Below are 5552 nucleotides of genomic sequence, written 5' to 3'. Positions count from 1 at the left end.
ATCGTGCGAGTGCCTAGCTGCGACTCCACGCACGCCCTTCTCTCTCGTTTACTCTCGCCTTTACCCAGACTCGATGGTTCCTGATATCTCCTCCAGTAGAGTGTTCTCGATGTGATGAGGCGCCAAGAGCATACAAATAAAATAATACAAATAAACAACTAAATCTAACGCACGCAAGCAAGCCCTGGAGGATCTTGGCGCGTCCCAGACGGTTCGCACCCCCGGACTCCCGCGATCATGAGAGCTTTTTGTGGCGAGGGAGGAGCGGCGCGACTACCACGTCACAATATATATAAAATAAATATTATTATATACTATATATATATAAAATAAATATTAGTATATATTAATATTAATATTATCATATATTAGTCTATTAGTATATATTATATATTAGTAGTAGTATTATCAGTTTTATCTCAAGGTGCCAAAAAGAATAAGTGCGCTTCTGAGTTCTGAATAATGATGATCATAATATGCGTGCGTAAAGGCCGGGCGATCGCGGGCGTTCGCGGGCGCCCGTGCCCGTTTTCAGCGTTTTACCGACCCCTGTCTTAACGCGTCTGGCCAGTCTTTCTACCTTTTGCAATATTTGCTGTAACTCTGCAACGAAACCTTCGCAAAATTCTCTAGTTTCACGAACTATCGTTACGTTTCCGCATGTTTTCTTTGTATCTCTCAACATGCGTTCCTCCTGTTCTATTCGCGTATATATCGTAGATACGTCTACTCTTACGACTAATCTCCACTTTTCGCTGACGTGGAGCATTCTTCCGTACTTTTCGTAGTACATGCCGGGATTGTGTTGAAATTTTCGTATGTGGTATCCTTGGTCCCCGGCTCCACTCGACGCGACGCAAAAGATAAGTATTACTACTTTTATTAACAACATTTTCCTGCAAGCAAAATGTTTTATACAATAGGCCTATATACACTATGCTTTACTTTTGTCGCGAACGGTGTCGCCTAACAGGTGGAACCGCGAGCGTCGGTCGTACTTCGAGTTCGTTACTCTTGCCGCCTAAGCTCTTTTTATCGCTCCTTATTTTAATTCTAGGATTTATATTTGAGACGTCCCGTGATCGTCTTTTGTTCTTCAGGACATGGTTCTTCATGACAACGAGCATCAGTACCTTGTTTGTCACCGACCCGGTTACCCCACAAAACATTTTAGTAATTTTACTTGTGACGTATACAGTGTAAGTGTTTGGTTGTGAAATTTGTAAGTGTTTCCCCTTTGTTTTCCTACTAACAAAAAAAACTCTTTACTACTTTATCATGTCGCGGTTTGTGTATTCATCCTGTACCGACAAAAGCGCGGAGGAATCTTCCTCCCGCGACAGTGCGGAGACGTCGTCCATCAGCTCTGAGGACCCGTCCGGAGTTTCTATCCCTTCGCGCCCCGCGACGCCCTGCACCCCTGTGGAGGAGCCACCATCTCCACCAAGCTCTCCAGAGGTCGTATTTTTATGTTCGCGGCCCCCGCCACCTGCCTCCCCCAACCCAGAGGACGACGACGTGGTTTGTTTTGGTCTCCGCTGCCCGTCGTTCACCCCCTCATCGTCCTATCCAATTCAGACGATAAGTGAGGCAACCCGGTAAGTTCTCCTTTTTTTTAACTTTCTATGAAAACTTTCAGCCTATTAACGTGCACATTCTGCGTGCGTCGTCCTGCTTTGACTGCATACGTCACGTCTGACGTTTTCGCGACTATTATATAAGGTCCTATCCATTTTGACTCTAATTTCTTAGACCTGCCTCTTTTCAGCGTTTCATCGTACAAGACTTTTTTATCTATTTTAAACACTGCTGGTTTAGCTTTCTTATCATAGTAACGCTTAGCCTTTTCTTTTTCTTCCTTGAGTTTTTCTCGTGCTACTCTATGTATCGGTCATAATCTCTCTTTTAACTCTTGCGCAGTTTTCTAAATTGTACTGCGCTAAGAGTAATTTAGTTAGGGCAGTCGGTAATTCCGCGCGTCTCCCGTACACTAACTCGAAAGGCGTGAACCCTGTTGCCGTGTGTGATGTCGTATTGTACGCGAACATTGCGTACGGCACCCATTTGTCCCAATCCGTCTGATCTTCGTTCACGTAATGACATATATACTCGGCTAGCGTCCTATGCGATCGTTCTAACGCTCCGTTCCTTTCCGGATGATAAGCCGTTGTTTGTATCTTATTTCCGCAATAACTTGCAAACATTTTTAAACAGTTCGCTTACAAAGTTTGTTTCTCGATCTGTTAAAATCGTCACCGGAATTCCGTGCTCACACACAACTTTTGTCGCGAACTCCCTTGCTATCGTAGCGGCTTCTAGATTCAGAACGAATATCGCCTTACTAAATTTTGTGAGACCGTCTTGAAACGTCAGCAGATACTTATTTCCGCTACTTGTCACCAGTAATGGTCCGAAAATATCAAGCGCACACTTTTCGAAAGGCTTTTTCGGTGTATTCGTAATTACCAGTGGTACTTTTATTTTCCGCGATAACTTATTCTCTTGGCAGGATTCGCATTTTGAAATATAATTATCCACGTCGCTTGCCAGCTTAGGCCAGTCGTACCTCATTCTTATTCTTTTAATTGTACGTGCTACTCCTTGAAGTGCGCCCACCGGTGAATCATGATACTCGTACAGTATCTGTCTCTTTTCCTCTTCGGTTAGCTCTTGCCTCTCGCTCTTCTCTTCTTCTGTTTTCTCGCTCTCCTTCGCTTCGCACGTGTATGCCTCCGCGGGAGCTCTACTCAGCGCGTCCGCGTTGGTATTCGCTTTTCCTTTCTTATACATGATCTCGTAATCATATTCTTCCAATTTCAAACGCCATCGCCGCGATCAGGGGTCTTTTATATTAAAAAGCCATACCAGTCCCTTATGATCGGCGATAATCTTGAACTTCGTTCCGTAAGTAAGGCCTGAAATGCTTTACCGCCCACACAATTGCGAGTAACTCTTTTTCCGTCGTGCTGTAGTTTCGCTCAGCTTTATTCAGTACTCGGCTCGCGTATGCAACCGGCCGGTCCTGACCTACCGCACCTTGCGATAGCACCGCGCCGACCGCGTAACCCGACGCGTCGGTCGTGACGATAAACTCCTTGTTGAAGTCCGGATAGGCGAGCAACGGAGCGCTAATTAACTTTTCTTTTAAATTCTCGAATGCTTGCTGTTGCTCGGGCTCCCACTCGAACGCTACTTCTTTTTGTAACAATCGTGTCAACGGCTTTGCTACTTTTGAGAACTGGTCGATGAATTTTCTGTAATATCCTGCCAGACCAATGAACGCCTGTATATCTTTCGCTTTTTTCGGGACCGGAAACCACTTGACCGCCTCTATTTTCGACGGATTCGGCGATATACCCTTCTCGGCGATCACGTGCCCTAAATATGTGACCTTTTTGCAAAAAAATTCGCACTTGTCCGGCTGCAAGTTTAAGTTGTACTTCCGCAACCTGTTAAAAACCTCTCGTAACCGCTTGCTGTGCTTTTACCAGCTCGCACCGTGTATCACGATGTCGTCGAGATACACAAAACACTTTATACCCCGTAGTCTCATCAAGACTGAGTTCATCAACCTTTGAAATGTTGCCGGCGCATTTTTCAATCCAAAAAGCATTGTGTTGTACTCATAGTGACCATGCGGCGTTAAAAACGCCGTCTTGCGCCTGTCGTCCTCATCCATCGGTATCTGATGGTACAGACGGCGTCAAAAATTCGCGGAGTGGGCGCGGGGATCGAAGGGCAAGCGGGGCGGTTGCTCGTAGCGCCAGCAAGCGCCGTACGAACTAAATAGTAGCAATTGGTTGTCGCAACTACGTCATGTCGATGTAACTACTCTTCTTTTCAATTTTTTTTACAAAACGTATTGGCCATTTACTAAATATCTAACGTTAATAAATAACATGTATGTGTATATATGTGTGTAATAAATAAAATTATAATGTCTCCGGTATATAGAAAAAGGTAAATGTTTACAATAGTGGAGACCCCTCCCGATTGGCTTCTCGTTTTGATACATTGTAAATATGACCTTCCTGAGTACGTTTCTAAAAGTTTTATTCGTCGCTCATTGTTTATAAAAAAGTTATGAACCAAAAAAGTTTGATGACTAAACTCTCGTTTCTCGACACTGTATACATTTTTCGTGTGTTGTAAACATGTAGGCAAGGGGGGCTGCGCTCCCCTGCACCCACCCTAAAAAAATCTAACCTAACCCTAACCTAAACTCTTCTTTCTGCATTTTCCCTCGCAAAATTTTTATTCATTTCTATTGATATTGTAGTAACATAGATTAATCATTGTGGAAATTTTTCGCGGGGGAATGCAGAAAAAAGAATTTAGGTTAGGGTTAGGTTAGGTTTCTAGGGGGAGTGCAGGGTGGGCGCAGCCCCCCCTGCCCACACGCTTACAACGAAGAAATGAAAACAAATCGTACTTCGACTTTTTTATCACTCAAAAAATTCCACAAACAATCAAAATTGTGTGTAAGATTTAGAAATTCATGGAAACGCATGGTGAAAATTTCCAAAATCTAACCGTGTACGACAGAACTCTATTACACACTGAACAAAAGACGAATACGAACAAAGAAATGTAAACAAAACAGAAAGTTTGGAGATATGCTACATACACACACATTGTTGGCAACATGAACATTACTCATTTCCTTCTGAAATGTACACGGTGTCGAAAAACGAGAGTTCAATCATCAAACTTTTTTTGTTCATAACTTTTTTATAAACAATGAGCGACGGATAAAACTTTCAGAAACGTACTCAGGAAGATCATATTAACAATGTATCTGAAGGACAAGCCGATCGGAGGGGTCTCCCCTATTGTAAACATTTACCTAGAAAAAACGTACATTGTAAAAGTCTCGTTTAAAAAATTATATACTATTATATATAGCCACTAAATAAACAATTATTTTAGATTATTATTATATTATATTATATCTATATATTTTGTGTATACATAATTATATATATTAGGTCTACCGGAAAGTTCTGTCCGTTTTTGACATAAAACAAAATACAAATTTTTCTTAATTTTTCAAAAATGAGATATACAAATTGCCCTCACGCTGGCAAGAAATCATTAATAATAATGGCAATTATATTATTTAATAAAGTTTATTGACGGTAAGAAAAATTTGTATTTTGTTTTATTCCAAAAACGAACAGTACTTTCTGGTAGACCTAATATGTAGAAATAGAAACACATTAAAAAATGAATAGGGCAAACAATGCATAAGTAAGAAGAAAAAGATTATAACAAATAAATATATGCCAAAGTTGAATAAACTTATGTCAAAATTAATGTATCATATGTATAGAATTATTTTTATATATTATTAAATTTAAACAATAAATAACGCTCGCAATATAAAATATAAATAAGAAACTAAGGTCCAATCGAGCCAAAATACTTAGGTGGTAGCAAAAAATATATTTAATAAAAACAGGTAACTAGTTTTTCACAGACGTTTCGACTCTGACTTGAGTCTTTTTCAATGTGAATAAATAATTAATACGCATGACAAAAAAGGTCGCAAA

The sequence above is a fragment of the Pseudomyrmex gracilis genome, unplaced genomic scaffold (assembly GCF_002006095.1).
Source record: "Pseudomyrmex gracilis isolate BER0280 unplaced genomic scaffold, ASM200609v1 scaffold_1314, whole genome shotgun sequence".
Taxonomy (NCBI): Eukaryota; Metazoa; Arthropoda; class Insecta; order Hymenoptera; family Formicidae; genus Pseudomyrmex; species Pseudomyrmex gracilis.
The sequence above is the reverse complement of the archived record's forward strand: the minus strand, read 5'-3'. Positions refer to the sequence as shown.